At 43.8% G+C, this 11716-nt stretch overlaps 2 pseudogenes; one reads left to right on the forward strand and one right to left on the reverse strand.

Moving 5' to 3' along the window:
• Positions 1-426: 426 nt before the first annotated feature.
• LOC134912205 (5S ribosomal RNA) lies at positions 427-545 on the reverse strand (annotated as a pseudogene).
• Positions 546-3100: 2555 nt separating this feature from the next.
• LOC134912174 (5S ribosomal RNA) lies at positions 3101-3219 on the forward strand (annotated as a pseudogene).
• Positions 3220-11716: the final 8497 nt, after the last annotated feature.

Below are 11716 nucleotides of genomic sequence, written 5' to 3' on the forward strand. Positions count from 1 at the left end.
AAAAATAAAATAAAAATAAAAATAATAATAATAATAAATAAAAAAAAATAAAAAAATAATAATAATAATAAATAGATGAAAGTAAAAATAAATATAAAAATAAAATAAAATTAAAATTTAAAAAAAATATATATATATATAAAAAATATATACAGGGGGAATGAAACTGCACATACAAATAAATGTAGAAAGGAGGTGTAAACTGATGATTAGATGGATACTCCCACTATGGGAATACAATGCAGAGGTTATATGAAAAATAGATAAATAGAGCTGGGTGGAACTGGGTGGAATATGTCTTGCGAGAATTCCGTGAGAAAGGTGGGTGGTGCTTATGTAAACATCGTGAAGTGGGTCCTGTGTACTAAGGACCAGACAACATCCATACTTTACTGAGAAGTACCATTAGTTCCCTTTACGCCTCTGTGTTTACAACACCCGGTCTCCCAAGGAGGTCTCCCATCCTTGTACTGACCGGGCCCAACCTTGCTTAGCTTCCAAGATCGGACGGTGTTGGGCGTCCCCAAGGAGGTATGGTTGTAATGTTTAGGGCTGGGTTTGGAGACGGGTCCTCTCATCTCAATGGATGATAATAGGAAATATCACAGACAAAGAAAGATGCAAAGGACCAAGAAAGATGCAATAAAGGAAGAATCTGAAAAAAATGGACTATGAGGTATGAGAGCTGCTAGTGAGAGAGAATACATGAGTTAAAACGTATTAGTGCCCTATCGTGTGCAATATTGACAAACACGCGACTGATATTCCCTGGAGGTCCCCCGTCCAGGTACTGATCTGTTCGAGTTACTGACCCTTTTCCAAGGTCGGCCAAAAGAGTAAAGAGGTGATGTTTGTGCGAATCGAGAGGTAGAGGGAGGCAGGAATAAAACGTGGAGGTAGAAATAGCTTACATCATAGGAAGGGTGCTATCTCATATCCTTCGTTGAAGCCATCCGGATGGAGAGTGTTAAGTTCGTATATCCAATACATCTCTCTCCTGGAAAGAAGATTCGAAAGGTCTCCTCCTCTGGCTCCCAGCGCTACTAATTCAATGCCTTTGTATGTTAGTGTCTCTGGATCGGCGTTGTGGAAAAGATGGAAGTGTTTGGAAACTGCATGGGTGAGGACTTTGTTCTTGATATTCCTAACGTGTTCCTGGATGCGTATTTTGAGGGGTCTTTTGGTTTTCCCGATGTACTTCAATTTACATGGACACTCCAGAAGGTATATCACCGATGAGGTATTGCAATTAATAAATTGTTTTATCCGATATTCCTTTTGAGTTTCAGTATTCTGGAAAGACTTCCTGTTTGGATGGAGGTATCTACATACGTTACACCGACCGCATTTGAAGCTTCCTTTGCATTTGGGCATAATGCTTATGGCTTCTGGATTTTTCAACATACTTGGTGCTATTATGTCTTTTAGACTCCGTGATTTGCGAAAGACCATTTCTGGCTCCTTGGTGAGGTAGTTCTTCAGTATAGGGTCCATAAGGAGTATGTTCCAATGTTTCTTTAGGACATTCTTAATGAGGTTCTCGTGTCTGCTGTACGTAGTGATGAATTTGACTGTGTCCTCCTTAGTGTTCTTGGGTTTGTACTTGAGAAGATCCCTTCTTTCTATAGCTTTAGCCTTAATGGTGGCTTCTTCCAGGAGTCGGGTCGGGTAACCCTTTTCCTTGAATCTTCCTTTATATACTTCAAGTTGTTGATCTCATCGGCCAATGAGGATACAGATCGGATTGAATTCCTGGACCTTGTTCTAACACACTCAGGGGAGGAAATCATCACAAGCAACTACATAAAGAAGGTGGATATGAACAGTTACGTTCACTACAAGAGCAACCACCGGCAACAATGGAAGGATAATACCCCTCTTTCCCAATTCACTAGAATAGCACGGAATTGCAAGAAGACAGAGGACAGAGATCAACAACTTGAAGTATATAAAGGAAGATTCAAGGAAAAGGGTTACCCGACCCGACTCCTGGAAGAAGCCACCATTAAGGCTAAAGCTATAGAAAGAAGGGATCTTCTCAAGTACAAACCCAAGAACACTAAGGAGGACACAGTCAAATTCATCACTACGTACAGCAGACACGAGAACCTCATTAAGAATGTCCTAAAGAAACATTGGAACATACTCCTTATGGACCCTATACTGAAGAACTACCTCACCAAGGAGCCAGAAATGGTCTTTCGCAAATCACGGAGTCTAAAAGACATAATAGCACCAAGTATGTTGAAAAATCCAGAAGCCATAAGCATTATGCCCAAATGCAAAGGAAGCTTCAAATGCGGTCGGTGTAACGTATGTAGATACCTCCATCCAAACAGGAAGTCTTTCCAGAATACTGAAACTCAAAAGGAATATCGGATAAAACAATTTATTAATTGCAATACCTCATCGGTGATATACCTTCTGGAGTGTCCATGTAAATTGAAGTACATCGGGAAAACCAAAAGACCCCTCAAAATACGCATCCAGGAACACGTTAGGAATATCAAGAACAAAGTCCTCACCCATGCAGTTTCCAAACACTTCCATCTTTTCCACAACTCCGATCCAGAGACACTAACATACAAAGGCATTGAATTAGTAGCGCTGGGAGCCAGAGGAGGAGACCTTTCGAATCTTCTTTCCAGGAGAGAGATGTATTGGATATACGAACTTAACACTCTCCATCCGGATGGCTTCAACGAAGGATATGAGATAGCACCCTTCCTATGATGTAAGCTATTTCTACCTCCACGTTTTATTCCTGCCTCCCTCTACCTCTCGTTTCGCACAAACATCACCTCTTTACTCTTTGGGCCGACCTTGGAAAAGGGTCAGTAACTCGAACAGATCAGTACCTGGACGGGGGACCTCCAGGGAATATCAGTCGCGTGTTGGTCAATATTGCACACGATAGGGCACTAATACGTTTTAACTCATGTATTCTCTCTCACTAGCAGCTCTCATACCTCATAGTCCATTTTTTTCAGATTCTTCCTTTATTGCATCTTTCTTGGTCCTTTGCATCTTTCTTTGTCTGTGATATTTCCTATTATCATCCATTGAGATGAGAGGACCCGTCTCCAAACCCAGCCCTAAACATTACAACCATACCTCCTTGGGGACGCCCAACACCGTCCGATCTTGGAAGCTAAGCAAGGTTGGGCCCGGTCAGTACAAGGATGGGAGACCTCCTTGGGAGACCGGGTGTTGTAAATACAGAGGCGTAAAGGGAACTAATGGTACTTCTCAGTAAAGTATGGATGTTGTCTGGTCCTTAGTACACAGGACCCACTTCACGATGTTTACATAAGCACCACCCACCTTTCTCACGGAATTCTCGCAAGACATATTCCACCCAGTTCCACCCAGCTCTATTTATCTATTTTTCATATAACCTCTGCATTGTATTCCCATAGTGGTAGTATCCATCTAATCATCAGTTTACACCTCCTTTCTACATTTTTTTGTATGTGCAGTTTCATTCCCCCTGTATATATTTTTTATATATATATATATTTTTTTTAATTTTAATTTTATTTTATTTTTATATTTATTTTTATTTTCATCTATTTATTATTATTTTTATTTTATTTTATTTTTTTTATTTATTATTATTATTATTTTTATTTTTTTATTTTTATTTTTATTTTTTTTATTATTATTATTTTCATTTTTATTTTTATTTTTATTTTTATTCTTAATTAATTTCATCCTCATTCTCTTACCTATAGGTTCATTTCCACTTCCATTGCTATTGTAGTACCATTTTTTATTTATTTATTTCCAGTACTCTCTGTTGTTATGCAACCATTTTGACTCATTATCCCCATCTATTTTCATTTTCCATATACCTCTCGGCGAGCCGCAACACCTGTATACTAATGACCTATGAGACAAGTGGACGCATCCCCAACCTTCGAATTATAACATAGACCGCAGCACATGAACTTCCTCTGCGGCAGAACTATGTTTGATCATATGCTTAGACAACCAAAAAGATGGCCGCCGCTATATGAAGACGACAACACATGGACATCCTCACAGCATTTTGCCCACATGGCGCATGCGCAGAACTGTTTTGAAGCCGCCGGAAGCGGGGCGGAAGTGGGGCGGACGTGGGGCGGATGTCATGAGCCACACAGCCCGGACCGGAAATAGACGGACGGACCCGGTTTTTATGTTTTTTAGCAATAGTATGCCTCGTTTTGAGTAAGGAACACACTAGTAGTGTTCTCCATTGTACCTTCCTTGCAAGTATCTGTTTATATATGCACTTTGAATATATGTTAACATTGCACTAATTAACCTAACAGGAAGTGATGCCAGCAACACTTCCCCCAGTAATGAGGTATAAATATGTTCTGTCTCTAGCCTTACACTACCCCTTGATGAAGTCCATGAGGGACGAAACGCGTTGGGTGCTATTCTGATTTTACCTCAAACCTCTTAAGATAAGCTACCTCATCTCCTCTTTTTCTATGTTTTATCCTATGCATTTTTATACCCGTTTTTTTCTGTGCTTTTATGTACTATTTTATGTATTTGGACACGTGTGCCTTTCGATGTTTTTAGCCTAGCCCCCTTTTTTTTCGTCTAATATTTATTGATTAGGCTGCATTTTAATATCATTGTTTTATTTGTTACCCCTTTTTTAGTGCTGTGTATCTCTAAAATTAAATCATACTATTTTTTAGTACCTGGTTTTTTCATTATTGATTGGACACCTTGGTCGCTTGAAAGTACCTCATCCCCCCACACCACTTTATAACCAGTAGGCATATATACCAGTGCCTATATATATTTTTGAGGTCTCTGAGCTGACGCCCTAATATTTCTAAGGGAGTGTCCACCAGGTTATGTTCTGTTAATTACTACGGAACGTATCTTTCCCTTACTGTTGTTTATACCAAAATACTACATTTGTGGCGCTGCCAGCTTCTTTAGTACGTATATATATATATATATTTAATTTTAGACCTTAGGGCCCCCCTGTCTAAAGTACACCGGGGCCCCCGAAGCCTTAATCCTGCTCTGCCCTGAGGGCGCAACGGCCAGCATTCTATATCAGTGGCTTGTAATGAGTCAAATTGACTCATTACGAGCCACCTGTGCTGCGTGCGCCGCGCTGGAGGAGAAGAGGAGAGGAGCAGCTCTGGAGGCAGGGGAGGAGGAGGAGGGAGGGGGACTGGATCCGCAGCAGTGCTATGTAATTGGTAGCGGCGCTGCTGCAACAGTCCCTCTTCTTCCGCATTGGCTGGCCGGCGCTGCTGTGAATGCTGGGATGCGCTTCCCTCATCTGTCTCTAGCTATATCTCTATCTATTCTGTCTGCTATAATGTGCAAAAAGGGGACACTGTCTGCTGTACTGTGTAAAAAGGGGACGCTGTCTGCCATAATGTGTAAAAAGGGGACGCTGTCTGCCGTAATATGTAAAAAGGGGACGCTGTCTGCCGTAATGCGTAAAAAGGGGGGATGCTGTCTGCTGTAATGTGTAAAATGGGGACTGTCTGTCGTAATGTGTAAAAGGGGCTCTACCTGGTGTAGTGGCGCTACTGTGCGGCGTAATTTGAATAATGGAGACTACTGTGCACCGTTGTACGAATTAGTATTATTATGTGGCCACACCCCTTCCCCATGAAGCCACGTCCCTATATTTTTTGTGCACGCCTACGGCGCGCACTGCCTCTATTTTACATAAGGGGGGGCGCCAATGCTGTTTCTTGCACACACCGCTAAAATGCCTAGTTATGGCACTGCGTCTTATATACCACCATCGGTCGCACCATTGACACTTTCACCATCTCTTGTCACCTGTCTGATGGGTCTATTTACTAAGCCTTGGAAGGAGCTACAGTACCAGCCAATCAGCTTCTAACTGTCATTTTTCAAACACAGCCTAGCCTGTGACATGTCAGTTAGGAGCTGATTGGCTGGTACTTTATCTCCACCCACTTTATATCCATCCAAGGCTTAGTAAATAGACCACTGAGTATGGCCTCCAATGTAAGCAATCAACACCTCTGTATGCAACCATTGTCAGCAACACATCCGTGTCACTCCAATAACACTTCCATACTATGTTACCTCTGCATCTGATTAGCCAACCCCCTGTAACTGCCTAGGAACAGGAACACCTAACATATCTAATACACTTCTTAATGTATACATCTGAATCTGTGCTGTAACTCTGTATGAACACATGTGCAGTGCAAATCAGACTCAAGTGCAGATGAAAAACATTGCACAAGAAAAAAATAAAACACATTGGCCCCTACAGAAAACAATAAAATACACTGATCCCTGACAGGAAAAATAAAAACACATTGGACTCAAAAAGAAAAGAAAAAAAAAGTCCACCGACAGGAAATAAACAAACACATTTACCCGAGACAGAAAACGGAAAAAAAAAAACCACATTGGCCCGTACTGAAAACAATAATACACGTTGATCTCCCACAGGAAAAATAAAAACACATAAACCCTTACAGGAAAATATAAAACACACTGCCACTGGAAAAGAAAAGCACATTTACCTCCATCAGGGTGAAAAACACATTAGCCCCTACAGGAAAAAATAAAACACTGTCCTCCCCAGGAAAAACAACTAAAAATACATTGACCTCCACTAGAAAGAAAAAAAAAACAAATTGGCCACGACAGGAAAAACAAACAAACATATTTACTCCTGACAAAAAACACATTGCAATTACGTTTTAAAAAATAATTGCAATACATCAGAAAATAATGAAACACATTAAGAAGGTAGCAGTGTGTGTGTGTGTGTGTGTGTGTGTGTGTGTGTGTGTGTGTGTGTGTGTGTGTGTCTGTGTGGTACCCTGCCTTTGGGGTACCCCGCCTTTGGGGTACCCCTAATGTAATTATTTGAGCCACCATGGACACCAGAGCAGCCTACTGAGGCGCCCTCAGGGAAGAGACTGCAGGGGTTAATCTCCTCATCCCGGTTGCTAGGCAACCACAGCGCCGGGGGGAAACTAGGATGGCTCTGGGACCCAGAGACAACTGACCCTGTCCCTGCAGAGCGGGAAGCCTGAGAGTCGCCTGATTGGAGGGCGAGACGCGCAAAGAGAGGAGGAGGGGTCTTTTAAAAGAAGAGTTGCCGTGCTACCAGAGGAGGTGGGACGGACCTGCATGAGGAGAAGCCGCTGTGGAAGAGCGGTAGCAAGACGCTGTGAGGGAGGTGACCCATCCGAGAGCCCTGCGCTGCCGCACACCGCACGCTGTCTGCTGCACTGACGGAGAGGAGGACCGATGTTGTGCCGGGAGACGCCAGCCGCCGCCGGGGAGAGCCGCTGCATGGAAAGAGAACAGAGTCGTGGAGCAGAGAGGCAGGGTGCGGGGATGTAACAGCAGGTACCCTCACCTACGACCACTCTAATAGACTGATACACCAGAGAGGCTGCTGCATTCCTTACCCTAAAGTACACTCACAATCTGTATTATAACTGGGGAAGCCCGGATCAATGAGGCTGCTGGGACACACATTCTGAAGGGCCACTTAGCTGCTCATTGAAAGGTGAACCACCTCTGCCCCTGTCACAGGAGCCGGGGTCCCCTCAGGAATGGCCCAGAGGAGCAGGGGTTTCCCCACAGTGTCAGGCATCACTACGCAGCAGACAGGAGAGGCTACAGCAAGGAGACCTGCCCGGTTGGACGCTGCAGCCGCAAGCTTAGAGCCACCTGCCTGTCTAAGACTCGGGATAAACCAGGGTAATACCCCACATACTGACACCCAAGACGGCTAAGCCCTCATTCCCCGCCCATGGGTCCTAATAAGGTCAAGGACTCCCGGCCTTCCCAGCACTAATAGTGCCATAGCAAACAACACCAGGACCAATTAAAAGGGAGACCAAACAGGGACATAATAATAACCCGGTCTCCCAGTGTTTGTTCTGTTTCTTGGATCGTCATTACATTGACTTATGCCAGCTACCACTCTGGGTATACACAACTGACCCCTATATAAAAGGTGACTCTGGTGGTTCATTTAAACGTATACCGACGGACTTCTCCAGATTGTGTATCATGTTATGGCTTTATTTCATTCTGAGTTCTAAAGAGCACTGACGCTTATTATGCAAATGATATGTGATAATACCTATGCTCATTATGCAAATGATATGTGATAATACCTATGCCCATTATGCGAATGATATGTGATAACGCCTATGCTCATTATGCAAATGTTATGCAATGTGCCGCAGTGCGCCTTCTGAAGTACAATTGACACGCTAGCCGACACGCGAGTTCATTGAAAGGTGGTTGTCCTTTTTGCTTAAATAAACGTGTTGTTACCGCCATTTGCCTTCCTTTTTATCGGTGGTGTCCTCCTGGGGGTGATCATTCTTCTGCCACAGGCTCCTAAAGAAGAAGTCGGGAGAAGTCGTAGAGCCGCAGGCGTCGATTGAAGAAAGCAGGTACGATTGCACTTACACACAGGGGAGCTATTACAACTGTGTGTGTCTGTGTGTGTCTAGACTTTAAGGATATACATGCACAGATTATATAGTCAAACTGACTGAGGTACTAATTAAGGCACCTAAGCATGGATATCCTAGAAATTAATCCGGTATGAAATATCGGCAGACAGGATGTCGGCTGTCAGTATAGCGACAGCAGCATCCCGTCTGCTGGAATCCCGGAAGCGAGTCCCCTCGCGGACTCATTGTGCTTGCCACACTTCAGGCCAGGTGGTGACCTTTGCTCACGACAGGTTCTATTCCCACTTGCTTGGTGGCATGGACCCACAAACTGAGTGGGAATTCCTTCCGGGAACTTAATGTTAGCAGTGTATGAAGCTGCAAATGTTTTTTTTTTCTTTTCAGGCAATGATTATTTCAAGTTATTGTTTTAAATGTAGTTCTACAATCTTCTGATCATATGACTACTTATAGGGGGGTATCCAATTACATGCGGTCAATTAGCCCCGATAAACCAGCGTTTATACCCCGGTGCCAGCACTTATTGGGTATTATACTTATCATGCCTCAGGCACACAACGCATAACCCGCTGTAAGTGCCCCTTTTACATGTGACAAGAGCAGCACAAATACATAGGTCCTCTGCTTTTCGTGGGGTCTACAGTAAGTATTTTTGCAGGAAAAACTGATGTTTTTTGCACAAGGTCATTGGACTGGGGAGAAAAAAAATCCACAAAAACACCTATTTTTCACGGCCACGGCACTGTCGCAGGTAATTGGATATCTCCCATAGTCTCACTCATAGGTTATTCTTACTTATGTTGCATAAATGCTGACAAAGTGAAAACTGTTATTAGTCACATGGTATTAGATTTAGACAGTGCTGAAAGTGGTCCTAGAGAGGTGGTGGAACTCACCCCTCTCCCCTTGGCGCCTACTGCGCGTCCCACAAAAAAGAGTGGTGGTCTCAAAATGAAAGGGGCGTGGTCACACAATAGTAATAATGCCCACAGTAGTAGCACCCCATAATACACATAATGCCCACAGCAGTAGCACCCTTTATACAATGCCCACAGTAGTAGTGCTCCTTATGCAATGTCCACTGTACTGGTAGTGCCCACAGTGGTAGTGCCCCTTATATAGAGCCCATAGTAGTGGTGCCCGTTATGCAATGCCCCCAGTAGTAGTGTCCCTTATGTCTCCAGGCGTGATGCCCCTTATGAAGTGCCCCTTTACAATGCCCCCATTAGTAATGCCCCTGTGTAGTATTGCCCCCAGTAGTAATGTTGCCTGTAGTAATACCCCCTATCGTTTAGCCCCAGTAGTTATGCCCCCAGTGGTAATGCCCCTGCAGCTATGACTCCAGTAGTTTACCCCCCTTTAGTTTAGCCTCCGAGTGGTAATGCCCCCAGTAGTTTAGCCCCAGTAGTTTGTCCCTTGTAGTTTATCCACCAGTAGTAATGCCCCCCGTAGTAATGCCCCCTGTAGTTTGCCCCCTTGTAGTTTAGCCCCTGTAGTTATGCCCCCAGTAGTATAGACCCTGTAGTAATGCCCCCAGTAGTTTAGCCCCTGTAGTTATGCCCCCTTGTAGTGTAGCCACCAGTAGTAATGCCCCCAGTAGTAATGCCTCCAAATAGTAATGCCCCCAAGTAGTATTGCCCCTGTAGTTATGCCCCCAGTAGTAATGCCCCTGTAGTTATGCCCCCAGTAGTAATGCCCTCCTGTAGTTTTCCCCCTTGTAGTTTGCCCCTAGTATCTTGCCCACTTGTAGTTTGCCCCTTGTAGCTTGCCCCCAGTAATAATGCCCCCTAGTAAATGCCCCACAGTAGTTTTCCCCCAGTAGATGCCCCCCAGTAGTAATGTCTTCCAGTAGTTTGCCCCCAGTAGATGCCCCCAGTAGTAATGTCCCCCAGTAGTTTGCCCCCAGTAGATGTCCCCCAGTAGTAATGTCCCCCAGTAGATGCCTCCCAGTAATTTGCCCTCAGTAGGTGCCCCTCTGTAGTAATACCCCCCAGTAGGTGCCCCTCTGTAGTAATGCTCCCCAGTAGTTTTTCCCCAGTAGATGTCTGCCAGTAGTTTTCCCCCAGTAGATGCCCCTCAGTAGTAATGCCCCCCAGTAGTTTGTCCCCTCTGTAGTAATGCCCCCAGTAGTTTGCCCCCAGTAGGTGCCCCTCTGTAGTAATGCCCCACAGTACTTTGCCCCCAGTAGGTGCCCCTCTGTAGTAATGCCCCCCTGTAGTTTTAACCCAGTAGGTGCCCCTCTGTAGTAATGGCCCACAGTAGTTTGCCCCAGTAGGTGCCCCTCTGTAGTAATGCCTACCCAGTAGTTTGCCCCCAGTAGGTGCCCCTCTGTAGTAATGACCCCCAGTAGTTTGTCCCCAGTAGGTGCCCCTCTGTAGTAATGCCCCCCAGTAATTTGCCCCCAGTAGGTGCCCCTCTGTAGTAATGCCCCCCCAGTAGTTTGCCCCCAGTAGGTGCCCCTCTGTAGTAATGGCCCCCAGTAGTTTGCCCCCAGTAGATGCCGGACATTTCACTAATATCCCCTCTATGAGACTGGAGAACTCTCTTCCAAATTTTACCCAGACGGCACCAATTGGATTTTCTTCTCTGGACACTACCACCTGTGGAGGTATTGGAGATAACCCTACCCGCATGAAAAGCTTGCACTTTGTGCTTAAAAGGGACTTAATGAACTCCATCATCTGCTAATCTTTCTACCTACAGGTGTGGACTTAATTCCGGAGGGAATCCTAGCCTGGGGTATGATATACTTCTCCTGAGGGGATCAGTGAATGTGCCATGACCTATGAATTTATTTTATTGAAATTCTTTTATGTTTGAAAGACATCCTTTCTTTTTAGATATTGCTTTGATTAAATTGAGTATATATTTAATACAACTTAACCTACCGTCCTTTTTATACAAACCGTATCCTTTATATTTTATATTTTACTAAGTTGGGGAATTACCCTTATTAGCAACAGAGCGCAGGTGCCTTTTGTTTTTCTCTGCTGTGTTATGGCCTGATATATAAGTAATAGATTTGAATGAGTTTGTACCTTTTCAAATTACTGTAACTAAAGTCTTTTCACATGACCTTGGTGTACAAACACATTCTCTAAAGTTTACTTAGGTGAATTTTATTAGTTTTGATTATAAAAACCAACATAACTATAAACTACATTCTTTTAAACATAAATTGAATGTTCATGTATTAGATGGTTGATAAGACAAAAAATATCTCAAGTACCACTAGTGATCAAAAGGTTGACTCA

This window comes from Pseudophryne corroboree, chromosome 4 (assembly GCF_028390025.1).
Source record: "Pseudophryne corroboree isolate aPseCor3 chromosome 4, aPseCor3.hap2, whole genome shotgun sequence".
Classification (NCBI taxonomy): Eukaryota; Metazoa; Chordata; class Amphibia; order Anura; family Myobatrachidae; genus Pseudophryne; species Pseudophryne corroboree.